Below are 14,182 nucleotides of genomic sequence, written 5' to 3' on the forward strand. Positions count from 1 at the left end.
AAAACCATTCTGCGGCGGATTATATCTGTGTATCCGTTAAGTCATCAGTACTAATACAGTTTGACAAACTAACAGACTGCTCCAAATAGACGCACTCCTCGATTGTAGAATCAAATAGTGTTGGAGCTGCTTGGCAGATATATTTGAGAGCCGCAGCCAGTCTGACACTACCCTCTTCTATAACAAGGACAAAAGCTGAACTGTTTTTAACCATTGGAGAATGTTAAACTAACTGTACTGATTTGATTTTGTATTCTGTGAATATTTGTTGAATAGAAAAAGGCAGTGCTTTTTTTAATTTTAAACGTACTCAACAAAGATTTTATATTATTTTTACCTGTTATATTATTTGGAATGTTTGACAGAAATCTAGGTTTCCAGTATTGCCTTTTACACTTTGCTGTTTTTCCTCTAATGCATTGCTGCTAATTATCATGGAAAGAATTTAGAGATGAAGGGGCATCTAAACACTCAATGATTCTCTCACGGAGATTGCCGGCAGTGATCTATTCCTGTATCTTTTAAAAAATCGCACGCTTCATGGTGTCTTGAGTGTGACTGGGGTTGCCAACTCTGGTGGGACATATACCTGGAGGTGTTGTCACATGACCACCTACCTCCAACACCCCGCCCCATACTCCTGCCATTGGTCAGCCAACATTGTCCATCCCCGCCTCCCAATGCCAATTAGACTCTTCATTACCCCATTGGATGATTGGTCTGTCAGTCAAACAGATTTTGTTCCCATGTCTATCATTTTTATAACTAAAACAAAGGTGTTCAAAAAAAAAATTGTTAAATGCCCCTCTGATTTTTGGTCTCTCTCAGGTGGATGTAAAAGATTCCAAGGCATTATTTTTGGTCGGAGCAGTGTCCTGGAGTCTTTAATTCCTGGAGACTCCAGGACAATCCTGGAGGGTTGGCAACCCCAGGTGTGAACCATGTGGAAGCATGTGTTGAGTTGACAAAACCAGGACGGGGACATCTCTGAGGGGTTGGGCTGAGTCTCCGACACAGGCTCTACTGCCTGTAATAATGATGGGTCAAGTTTTCCGGGAAGCCGGGGGAAGAGAATGGTATGATTGGCTTTTCTCGGTGATAGTAACACCACCCCCCAAGCAAAAGCAGGTCCCCACCAGCACAGCCAGGCTAAGCAACGGAACCGTTAACTGCAGCCGATCAGTCTCAAGCTTTGTTTCTTTCTGACCATATTATCTCAAAAACAGACAATTCCGAGATTGACTTCAATCTGTCTTGTTGCGTACGATTACACAGCCTTATTTAAAACTTTTTTTAAGGCTGCATTTTTAGTATTTTATTATTTATTGTGTTCTCCTACCCAATATTTAGCATTCACAATGCCACTCATCTCCTCAGAGCTGTGCTGATGAGGTGCGGGGCCTGCCCAGACATCATCATCATCATAGGCAGTCCCTCGGAGTCGAGGATGATTTGCTTCCACACTAGAAATTAGTTCTCAGGTGACTGAAGAGTCCAATGCGGAACCTACAGTCTCTGTCACAGGGGGTGCAGACGGTGGTTGAAGAAACAGGTGGGTGGGGGGGGCCTGGGTTGCCGCGCGCTCCTTCCGCTGTCGACGCTTGGCTTCAGCTTGCTCTTGGCGAAGAGACTCGGTATTCAGCGCCTTCCCGGATGCTTTTCCTCCACTTTGGGCAGTCTTGGGCCAGGGATTCCAGGTGTCGGTGGGGATGTTACATTTTTTCAAGGAGGCTTTCAGGGTGTCCTTGAAGTGTTTCCTCTGCCCGACTGGGGCTCGCTTGCCGTGTTGGAGCTCCGAGTAGAGCGCTTGTTTTGGGAGTCTCATGTCAGGTATGCGGGCGATGTGGCCCTTCCAGCGGAGCTGATCGAACGTGATCAGTGCTCGAAGGCTACACTGGCACACCGAAGGCGGTGTTGGACCTCGCCGTCGATGTCTGCCCTTGTTGACAGTAGGCTCCCGAGGTATGGAAAATGGTCCACGTTGTCCAAGGCCTCGTCGTAGATTTTGATAACTGGGGGGGCAGTGCTGTGTGGCGGGGGCCTATTGGTAGAGTTGGCAGACAACAGGCAGACCCGAGGGTACACAGTCATTAAAACAAACGTGCCAGCGTTCCAACCACGTAAAGTGGAAGGCAGTCTCAGTTGATTTGACGGAACGAGCAGTTGGGAGAGATGGAGAGGGTTTTCATGAACGGCAGAGATGTCCTGCGACACTGTAACTCCCTGCGTTGTCAGTGCTGGGCCAGTGAGGTGGCGTACTGGATGCGAAGAGATGCAGTAGGGTTTACCCAGTTCAAGCTGTGTTTGTGGGAACAGATTTGCTTTGGTCACTGTGACTGGTGTTGTAAATACATTCAAGCTGGCTCCCAAGGTCACTGGGGGTTTTATTGGAAAAAAAGGAACAAAACCACAGATTGCAATCCTCAAAACCCCGGTTAAAAAAAAACATAACTCAAAGCAATAAAAACAAAATTGTACTTTGTCAGGCACAGTGAAGCAGTGGCAGTGATTATAAATGGACAGGGCCGTGCAGGGGCATTCCTAAAATGCTAGTAAAATTCCAGTTGTCCCATATAATGAAAAAGGAAGTTGGCTTTACTGAGTCACTGTAAATGGCCCTGAAGGTTTCCTGCTCTTGAGGTATAGCTAGAGAAATTGCTAACCCATTTAAAAGTGTATTTCTGATTTCACAGACATCTTCATGAGCTCATTTACAAAATCACTATACACAGCAACCAGAACAATCCTAAGCAGTCGGCCATTCAGCTCCTCAAACCTGCAATTAGATAATAGCTCATCGGCACCTCAAATCCCTCACTCTGCGTAGGTGAGCTTTGGTCTGTTCCTGGCTCATGCTTGATCGAATCCTGGAGAGCTTGGCAGGGGCAGAGCAGACAATTCAGTATCTAACCCGTAATGCACCTGATCAGGGAGCTGGACGAGCTTGGCCCTGACTCTGTGCAAATGTGCAGAAGGGTTTTATTTCCGTGATGACATATTTCGTTAATATGCATCACAATTCACATTAAAAACAAATTAAGATGTCCCTTCCCCCAGAGGTCCTGTTGATAAAGACAACTGAGCAATACAGACTGGGAGATCCTGGCATCCATCTCCGGTTGGCACTCAGTTAGCGGATCTCAGCTGAAGCCGCTCCGATTGGCCTCAGCACCCCTGTGATAGATAGGGGGGCAAATCACTATCCATTGACCTCTGCTGTAAAGTGCTTGCGTGGGGATGTAGGCCAAGGACAAGATTGGCCTCAGCCATACTGCTATTGTATGATTGAATAACATACCCACACTCACTGCCTAACCCCACAAGTGAAGAGTGGTCACATGGGCGAGGTGTGGGAGGACATCTGGTGCCCATGGAAACCGTACCCCAACAACCGTGCCCCAGCAGGAGTCAGCACTCTCAGGAGAAGAGAGAAAATGGCGGAAAGATAAAGAGAATATTGATCAGCTTATATTTCCTGAGGCTTTGTGACAGTGGTGGAGCAATTAAAGGGAATCAATGGTGCTGGTCTATTGCTGAAATGTAACGTTCTGACCTAACTATTCTAATGTGCATTCATTACTTTGATATAAGTGCAGTACTTCATGTAAATAAAAGAGATATAAATACAAAGGTAATGAATTGTACTAGTCTCATTAGACTCGATTTTAACTTGGGAGGTGAGTGCGGAGTATGGATGTGGAGCCAGCGACAAGCTCACATGACGCACCAGCGTAAGGCCCAGGCTATTGTAACTCTCGGGCCTCAACTGCATCCTGGAGCCGAGCCTCCCATTCAAACCCAGCTGGAATCACTGCCTGGCTGGCAGGCAGGAGGCCACCATTGGGGACCTAAGGCAAGGGTCACCAACAGTCGGGTAAGTGGGATGGGGGGCGGGGGGAATGGTGGAGGGAAGTCAGGAGGCGATGGCGGTCAGGGAAGCTGGGGAAGCTAGGGGAAGGGGAGGCCCAGGGTTAAAATCACATCGGAGTCTGAATGACCTCATCAATCCCTACCTTTTGAATGTCTACGAGGCCCTTGCCTGCCTGTGGTGAGCGATGTGCAGAAACAACCAGTGTGGGAGTGAGGCTGGTTGGTTTTAATGTTTTTGTCATTCTGATTTGCAATTTTTTATTTACAGTTTTGTTTTTTTAGGAAAAAGAAATTGTAGAGACTTATGAGCATACAAAATATGACAACTCGTTAACACTGACCCATCACCTATGAGCCACCACCTCAGGCTGGTCACCTCCAACCCATCACCTCAATGACTATGACTACAAAGTTAAGACCCAGCACCATATGAATGTGGGCCTTGTTGCTGGAGCATGATGAGCGCTTGGGTCCTCGTTCAGCCCAATCTCCATCCATGAATTGTACTCCATCCATGTCTGTAGCTGCCTGAGAGGGTGGAACTGACAGGAGACTTGGAATGAAGAAGTCCAAGGCCACCATGACTAAGACAATCTGATGAAGTTATTGCAAAGGTAGATTTTCATTATTATTGGCAATTTTTCCAACTTTTAACATGAATGTGAAGCAGGCGAGTGTGAAGCGTACCTCAGCCCTGTGCATGCACAATGTGCCTATCCACAAATGTTGCAACTAAATCAGCACTAATGAGGCGAAGATTTCTTTTTCTTTTCCTCAGATGCTGTGCCCTCCCTTTCCAAACTACCATCATCACATCTCCGCTCAAAAAAACATCCTCAACCCCTCTGTCCATTCAAAATATTGCCTCATCTTCAACTTCCCTGTATTTGAACGTGTTATCGCCCCTCAAATCCATGTCCATCTTTCCTGCAACTCCATGCTCAAATCTCTTCAGTCAGGTTTTCGCCCCTACCACAGCACTGAAACAGTCCTAATCAGAGTCGCAAATGACATCCTCTGTGTCAGTGGCCATTGTGCACTATGCCTCCACGTTCTTTCTGCAACATTTGACATGGCCATCCACTTCCAATGCCTTTCCTCTGTTAACCAGCTTGGTGGGACTGCCCTCCCTTGGTTCCACTTTTACCTATCCAGTCGTAGCCAGAGCATCTCCAACATTGGCTTCCCCATCTGCCCCCACTCTTATCTATGGAGTCCCTGCAAGGTTCTATCCTTGGGCTCCTTCTCTCACCTACATACTGCTATCTTGGCGACATCATCTGAAGATATGGGACCAGCTTCCACGTGTACATTGACAACACCCAGCTTGAACACTTCACCACCTTTCTTGACCCCTTCCTCTACCTCTGTGTTGTCAGACTCGTTGTCCAGACATCCAGTCTTGGATGAGCTCCAATTTCCTCATGTTAAACATTGGGAAAACTGAAGCCACAATCTGTAGCCCTCACTACAAACCCAGTACTCTCATTGTCAATTGTACCCCCCTCCCCAGCCAAAATTGGGTTCACAACCTCGACGATAAGGGGTTATGGGGAGCGGGCGGGGAAGTGGAACTGAATCCATGATCAGATCAGCCATGATCTTATTGAATGGTGGAGCAGGTTCGAGGAGTTGTATGGCCTACTCCTGTTCCTATTTCTTATGTTCTTATCCTATTTGACCCAAACTGAGCTTCCGATCCCATAACCTCTGCAGCACAAAGAGTGCCTACTTCCAACTCTGTCACAGCTCCCACCTCCAATCCGCCTCAACCCATCTGCTGATGAAAACTTCATCCATGCCTTTGTCACCCCCAGATTTGACTGTTCTAATTCTTTGCTGGCCAACCTCCCATCCTCCATGCTCTCTAAACTTCAGCAGCCCATCCAAAACTCTGTTGTCTCTCTACACTGCATCCAGTACCATTCACCCTGATGTTGCTGAACTACTTTGATTCCAGGTTTCCCAATGCCTCAAATGTGAAGTTCTTATCCTCATGTTTAAATCCTTTCATGGTCTCATCTCTCCCTTTTGTCCTCCACCAGCCCTACAACCCCCCCGAACTTTCCTCAGCTCACCCGCTGCTGAAGCCCTCATCCATGCTTTTGCTATCTGTAGACTTGACTATTCCAACGCACTCCTGGCCGGCCTCCCGCATTCTACCCTACGTAAACTTGAGGTCTTCCAAAACTCAGCTTCCTATGCCCTAACTCGCACAAGTCCCGTTCACCCATCACCCCTGTCCTCACTGACCTATATTGGCTCCCGGTTAAACAACTCCTCAATTTAAAAATTCTCATCCTTGTTTTCAAATCCCACCATGGCCTCACCCCTCCCTATCTCTGTAACCTCCTCCAGTCCCGCAAGCCCTGCGAGTTATCTGCGCTCCTCTAATTCTGCCCTCTTGAGCATCCCTGATTATAATTGCTCAACCACTGGTGGCCATGTCTTCAGCCATCTAGATCCCATGCTCTGGAATTCCATTCCTAAACCCCATTGCCTCACCTCTTTCCTTTTTTAAGGCCTTCCTTCAAACCCAGATCTTTGACCAAGTTTTTGTTCACCCCTCCTAAAATCTCTTTTTTTGCCTCGGTGTCCAATTTTGCCTGGTTTGGTCCGGTGGTTGTGAAAGACGCTATATAAATACAAGTCTTTCTTTTCTAAAAGTAATTACTTTTCCTGTGAGATTAGATCTGGTAATCAGTGGAGTAGGGAAGGGACATAAGTTATTCTTTAACAATTATTTATCAGGAGCTCTGTTTAATAATGGGAGATTTTGTCAAAGGCTTGTAAGTAGCCACTTTCAACAACTGGTGTAGTGCAAGCAAATATATACTCAATGAGTCAACAGGGGAGGGGGGGAAGACATGCTAAGTGACTGCCCCAGCTTAACTGTTCTAAGGGACATATATCCCTGGCTCTCAGTCACCTCTTGTTGCCATGTTTTATATTTAATAATGTGCCTGACCTTTGCTGATGGCCTGGGGGGTAAATGCCGGGTGTGGTACTGAGTCTTATAGCCCAGGAAGGCCTCAAGTTTAATCCCTGGTCTCAGTAGGGGTGCTCCTATCGTCTTCAATGCCATCCTTCCCCCCCGCCCTCCACCCTGGAAAACTGGATGTTAGGTAAGGATAGGATCAGCTTTCATAGAATTTGCAAAGAAATTACAACATGAAACAGGCCAATCGGCCCAACCAGTCCGTGTTTTTGTTTTTTCTACACAGGAGTAGTTGTCCTAATACCATATGCCTGCATGTACCCATGTCCCTGTGTTCCCCCTTCTGTGAACCACCTATTTAATCTATCAGGTGGACATAAAAGATCCCATAGTATTAATTTGAAGAAGAGCAGGGGAGTTATCTCCGATGTCCTGGGCCAATATATATCCCTCAATCAACATAACAAAAACAGATTATCTGGCCATGATCACATTGCTGTTTGCGGGAGCTTGCTGTGCACAAATTGGCTGCCGCATTGCCCACATTACAACAGTGACTACACTCAAAAAAGTACTTCATTGACTGTGAAGCGCTTTGAGACGTCCGGTGGTCGTGAAAAGCGCTATATAAATGTAAGTCTTTTTTTCTTACGTGTCGACACGGCCTGTTTCAATCAGTGGCTCTGGTTGTGAATTCCACAGCCTCACAACCTCTGGTTAAAACAAGTTTCTCCTGCTCGCTTACATTTAACTTTATAGCTATGCCCCCTCATTCTAGACCCCTCAATCATTGGAAAGAGGCTGTTTTAATCTACTTTGGCCCACCTTTTCATAATTTTAAACATCTCCATCAAATCACCCCAATAATCTCCTCTGTTCTAATGAAAACAGCCCCAAAATTCTCAAGTTTTTCTTCATATTTGTATTGTCTCATCCCAGGCAGCTTTCTCATGAATCTGCGCTGTACGCTGTCTATTGGTGTAACATCCTATAGTGCCAAGCCCAAAACTGCATGCAGTTGTCCAACTGTGGTCTTACTAAGGTTTTATATACATTCACCATTACATCTCAACTTTTATATTCTTGCCATAAAACTCAGTATTCCATTAGCTTACCCTCCTGAGACGCTGCTTTTATTTTTTTATGAATCGGAACCCTAAATCCCTCCGCTCTTATACATCACCCAGCCTTCCCCCATTCAAAGTTTAATTATTAGTTTTTTTTACCAAAATGTACCACCTCACATTTACTGATATTACGTTATTGAAGCGCCTTGGGACTATGTTAAAGGAGCTATATAAATACAAGATTTTGTTGCTGAATTCCACTTCTTGACCAATCTGCCATTTTATCAACTTCCTTTGGTCCTCAGAATTATTTACTATGCCTCCTATTTTAGTCTTGTCTGCAAATATGGGCACTGCTCCTTCTAGCCCTATGTTCAAATCATTGATGTGCATAGTGAAAAGAAGTGGTCTCAGAACGGGACCCTGGGACAGTCCTTCCATCATCATCATAGGCAGTCCCTCGGAATGGAGGAAGACTTGCTTCCACTCCTGAAATGAGTTCTTTGATGGCTGAACAGTCCAACAAGGCTACGAGTGCGGACGGAATTCCTGCTGAGGCACTGAAGTATGGCGGAGAAGCACTACTGGCGCGAATACACGACCTCATCTCTCTCATCTGGAGGGAGGAGAGCATGCCGGGGGATCTCAGAGATGCAGTAATCGTGACCATCTTTAAAAAAGGGGACAAGTCTGACTGCAGCAACTACAGAGGAATCTCCCTGCTATCAACTACTGGGAAAGTCTTCGCTAGAGTCCTCCTCAACCATCTTCTTTCCGTGGCCAAGGAGCTCCTCCCAGAGTCGCAGTGCGGATTTCGTCTCCTACGGGGCACAATGGCCATGATTTTTGCACCGCAACAGCTACAGGAAAAATGTAGGGAACAGTGCCAGCCCTTATACATGGCCTTCTTCGACCTACAAAGGCTTTTGACACTGTCAATTGTGAGGGTCTATGGAGCGTCCTCCTCCGTTTCGAATGCCCCCAAAAGTTCGTCCCCATCCTTCGCCTGCTCCACGATGACATGCAGGCCGTGATGCTTACCAACGGATCCATTACAGACCCAATCCACGTCCAGACCGGGGTCAAACAGGGCTGCGTCATCGCCCCAACACTCTTTTCAATCTTTCTCGCCGCCATGCTCCACCTCACAGTCAACAAGCTCCCTGCTGGAGTGGAACTAAACTACAGAACTTCCTTCCAATCATTCTGAGAAACTGCCCTTAACTCCTTCTCTCAGTTTCCCCCTGTCGAAAGTTTTTAATCCAATTTGCTACCATCCCCTAATTGCATACCCCTTAATCTTCTCAATAATCTTCTACTTGATAGTTTGTTCGAGATTTTCCTTTAGTCCTTGTACACCACATCCACTGATCCACTGCATGTCCCACAGCTGAGGTTGCCAACTCTGGCTGATCGTATTCCCGGAGGTTTCAGCACACGACTGCCTACTTGCAAACATTCCGCCTCCACACGCCTGCCATTGGTCCCCCAATCCATCCATCCTTGCAGCTCACTGCCTTCCCACACCAATTGGAAGCTTCCTCACTGTCAATCAAATCACCTTTTTATCCCATCTCCAATATTTTTATGAGTAATAAATGAATGTGTTCAAAGAAAAGTGAAAACTCACACACAATGTTTTTAATGTACATTTTCTTTTTCTCCCCTGTTGCTTGTAGCAGTGTCTTGGACATTAATCTTTAATTCTTGGAGACACCAGGATAACTATTTTGTAATTCCTGTAAATCAAATGCAAATCAAGTACCCCCTTATTAACGAGGGGGCACTAAAACCAACAAATAAACAAATTAAACTTTAGACACTAACAGATCAAATTCAAATTTGGTTGCCGGGGTGATGATGCACTCCAGTCCCTCCGGCGCCCACCTCTCGCAGAAGGCCTTGAGCGTACCGGTGGACACCGCATGCTCCATCTCCAGGGACACCCTGGCTCGGATGTAACCATGGAAGAGAGGCGGGCAGTTGGGCTGAACAACTCCCTTGACCGCCCGCTGTCTGGACCTGCTGATGGCCCCCTTGGCCATGCCCAGGAGCAGGCCCATGAGGAGGCCTTCCGACCTGTCCACTCCCCTCCGCACAGGGTGTACAAAGATCAGGGAGACTCCAAGACAAGCCTGGAGGGTTGGCAACCCTTCTCACATCATCCCCCAATTTTGTGTCATGATCAAGTACGCGGGTCAGGAAAGCAATACTCCCTTGATCAGCTTTGCTGGGCAGGCCACTTAGTTTGCATGCCAGACATGAGACTCCCTAAGCAATTGCTCTACGCGGAGCTCCTTCATGGCAACCGAGCCAAAGGTGGGCAGCGGAAACGTTACAAGGACACCCTCAAAGCCTCCCTGGTGAAATGCGACATCACCACTGACACCTGGGAGACCCTGGCCGAAGACCGTCCTCGGTGGAGAAAGTGCATCCAGGAGGGCGCTGAGCTCTTCGAGTCTCACTCTGCGAGCCTGAAGTGGTCAGGTGCAGACAGCGGAAGGAGCGTGCGGCAAATCAGTCCCACCCCCCCCCCCCTTCCCTCGACGAATATCTGTCCCACCTGTGACAGGGTCTGTTGCTCTCGTGTTGGACTGTTCAGCCACCAAAGAACTCACTTTAGTAGTGGAAGCAAGTCTTCTTCGATTCCGAGGGACCACCTATGATGATTCCCTCAAAATTGCCATTGGGAAAACATTTACTCCTGTGCTCAGGCCTACAGTTCAAAGGTGGCCTGTACACGTCAGGGTATTAAAAACTGGAGTTGACTGTACTCATTTTTGAATTCTTGCCAAGAGCTACACCCAAAACTTAACCTCTTCCTTTCCTCTTTTCAGATTCTGATGATCTGCTATGTATTTCCAGCATTTTCTGTTCTTGTTTCAGATTTCCAGTTTTATTTTACATCCTACGTTCTGGTACATTTCCGTATCCGGCCACCAGGAGGACACAAGACATGGGATGAAATAACTTCTCCAGTCCTGTTGGGTGTGGGAGGAACGTGACGGGTTTTGGGACCCTGCGGGAACGTCGAGCCCGCAACTGCTGATTAACAGCAGATCGCGCAGAACCGAAGTGGTGCCGGTGTTGAGAGGGGAGAGACACACGGAGGGTGAATATAAAACTCGGGACAAATGGAAATGACTTCAACATGGGAGTAAGGTGAGTGAGAAATGGAACCGAAGCTGCAGTGTGTACCAGTGGCGGAGGGCAGCAAAGTTTGAAGAGGAGGCTCTCGAACTTTAAAAAAAGTTTCCCCAACTTTTCAAACTCCTTCCAACTTGGATCAAGTCCGGAGATATTTGTCCGGGGCTATGCCCGAAATTTCCTGGCGGGCAGGTTAATAGCAAGGGCGATTTATTAGCGATTCTCGTCCCCCACACCCCGCCCAACCGTTTGTGTGTTTCAAGTCGGGTCAGTTTCACTTTTTATGTAAGTTTGAATCGTTCCCATTTTCTTTTTATTTATTTTCTTTTCCGCTTCAAAACAAAGTCAAGTAAGACAGGAAAGGGTTGCATCAGGTTTTACAATGTCTGATCGAGAAGTCTTAACTTTTTTTTTTCACGGTTACTTGGCTGTTGCAACAGAGGTCGGGTGGGCCGGAATAGTTGGTTCTGGGAGTGGTTCCACCTCCCCTGAGCAGTATCACTGGGACTCTTTTCCCCCCGCCCCCCCCGGTCTCTTCACTTTCCCCCAATGTGGAGATCAACATTGAAACTGCTCACCCCTTCACTGTCCCTCCCTCCCAGTGCCTGTAAATTAGTGCAGAATGGTTGCACTGTCTCCTACCTTTCATCATCATCATAGGCAGTCCCTTGGAATCGAGGAAGACTTGCTTCCACTCCTAAAGTGAGTCCTTTGGTGGCTGAACAGTCCAATACAAAAGCCACAGACCCTGTCACAGGTGGGACAGACATTCGTCGGGAGAAGGAAGGGGGGGTGGGACTGGTTTGCCGCTCACTCCTTCCGCTGCCTGCGCCTGACCTCTTCTTGCTCACGGCGTTGAGATTCGAGGAGCTCAGCGCCCTCCCGGATGCACTTTCTCCACCTAGGACGATCTTCGGCCAGGGACTCCCAGGTGTCAGTGGTGATGTCGCACTTTACCAGGGAGGCTTTGAGGGTGTCGTTGTAACGTTTCCGCTACCCACCTTTGGCTAATTTTCTGTGAAGGATCTCCACATAGAGCAATTGCTTAGGGAGTCTCGTGTCTGGCATGCGAACTACGTGGCCTTCCCAGTGAAGCTGATTGAGTGTGGTCAGTGCTTCAATGCTGGGGATGTTAACCTGGGCGAGGACGCTGATGTTGGTGCGCCTGTCCTCCCAGGGGATTTGCAGGATCTTGCAGAGACATCGTTGGTGATATATATCCAGCGACTTGAGGTGTCTTCTGTACATCGTCCATGCCTCTCGTCCGTACAGGAGGGCGGGTATTACTACAGCCCTGTCGATCATGAGCTTGGTGGTAGGTTTGAGGGCCTGGTCTATGAACACTCTTCCTCAGGCGGCCGAAGGCTGCACTGGTGCACCGGAGGCGATGTTGAATCTCCGCATCAATGTCTGCCTTTGTTGATAAAAGGCTCCCGAGGTATGGGAAGTGGTCCACTTTGTCGAGGGTCATGCCATGAATCTTGATGACTGGCGGGGGGTGGGGGGCAGTGCTGTGTGGCGAGGACAGGCTGGTGGAGGACTTTGTCTTACGGATGTTAAGCGTAAGGCCCATGCTTTCATATGCCTCGGTGAATACATCGACTATATCCTGGAGTTCAGCTTCAGAATGTGTGCAGACGCAGGCGTCGCCCGCATACTGCAGCTCAACGACAGAGGTTGGGGTGAGCTTGGACCTGGCTTGGAGGCGGCGTAGGTTAAACAGCTTCCCACTGGTTCTGTAGTTTAGTTTCACTCCAGCGGGGAGTTTGTTGACTGTGAGGTGGAGCATGGCAGCGAGGAAGATTGAGAAGAGGGTTGGAGTGATGACGCAGCCGTGTTTGACCCCAGTCCAGATGTGGATTGGGTCTGTAATGGAACCGCTGTTAAGGATCATGGCCTGCATTTCGTCTTGGAGTAGGCAAAGAATGTTGACAAGCCTTTGGGGGCATCCAAAACTAAGGAGGACGCTCCATAAGCCCTCTCGGTTGACAGTGTCAAAGACCTTTGTAAGATCAAAAAAGACCATGTATAAGGGCTGGCGCTGCCTCCTGCATTTTTCCTGCAGCTGTCGCACTCCAAAGATCATGTTTGTTGTGCCCCGTAGGGGACGAAATCTGTTCCTTGGCCACAAGGAGAAGACGGTTGAGGAGAACTCTAGCGATAACCTTCCCAGTGGCTGCAGTCGGATTTGTTCCCCTTTTTAAAGATGGTCACGATCACTGCATCTCTGAGATCTCCTGGCATGCTCTCCTCCCTCCAAATGAGAGAGATGAGGTCATGTATCTGCGCCAACAGTGCCTCTCCGCCATGCATTAGCGCCTCAGCAGGAATTCCATCCGCACCCGTAGCCTTGTTATTCTTGAGCTGTTTTATGGCTTTGCCGACCTCGTGCAGCGTTGGGGTTTCACTGAGGTGGTGGCGGGTCGCATGCTGTGGGATGAGTTGAGAACACTCGAGTCAAAGGCAGAGTCTCGGCTGAGGAGATCTTCAAAGTGCTCCTTTCAGCGGGCCCTGACAGCCTCTGTATCCTTGATGAGTGTTTCCCCGTTCTTGGCCAGGAGTTGGGTAGGACCATGGGAGTTTGGACTGTAGGTGGCCTTGACTGCAATGAAGAATCCTCGCATATCGTGGCTGTCGGCCAGTTGTTGTATCTCCTGTGCTTTCTCCATCCATCACCTGTTCTTTAGGTCCCGGGTTTTTTGTTGGACCTCAGCCTTGAGCCACCTGTAACATTGCTTTGCAGCTCCCGAGTTGGGTTGTTGCTTGAGGCTCAGAAATGCACTGCGCTTACAATCTATTGGTTCTTGGATCTCTTGATCATTTTCATCAAACCAGTCCTGGTGTTTTCAGGTTGAGTAACCAAGTGTTTCTTCACGGGCACTGGTTATGGAGACCTGGAGGGCAGACTAAGTGCTGTGGGCATTCAACATCTCTGTCATCAAGGCACGCCAGATTAGCTGAGGCGCTGGCTCTATAAGGCTCTCTTAGTTGGGTCTTTAAGTGCCCCGACATTAACTTTTTTGTGGCACTGCTTCTGCTGTCCCCTCTGCTTTGAGGCTATGTTTATATTGATGATGGATTGGATTAGGCGGTGGTCCGTCCAGCAGTCGTTGGCTCCTGTCATGGCATGGGTGATGCGCACGTCCTTGCGATTCCTGGC

The 14,182-nt window shown here is 48.1% G+C and overlaps 1 protein-coding gene across 1 annotated transcript in view; it reads left to right on the top strand.

The window, feature by feature from the left end:
• The first annotated feature begins 10,873 nt into the window (after window positions 1–10,873).
• LOC139229268 (transmembrane protein 51-like) overlaps window positions 10,874–14,182 on the top strand; it is a 48,658-nt gene continuing 45,349 nt past the window's right edge. Inside the window, exon 1 of the mRNA XM_070860927.1 lies at window positions 10,874–11,037. The gene's annotated coding sequence lies outside the window, so the exon portion shown is untranslated. The remainder of the gene's footprint in view (window positions 11,038–14,182) is intronic.

The sequence above is a fragment of the Pristiophorus japonicus genome, chromosome 18 (genome assembly GCF_044704955.1).
Source record: "Pristiophorus japonicus isolate sPriJap1 chromosome 18, sPriJap1.hap1, whole genome shotgun sequence".
Lineage (NCBI taxonomy): Eukaryota > Metazoa > Chordata > Chondrichthyes > Pristiophoridae > Pristiophorus > Pristiophorus japonicus.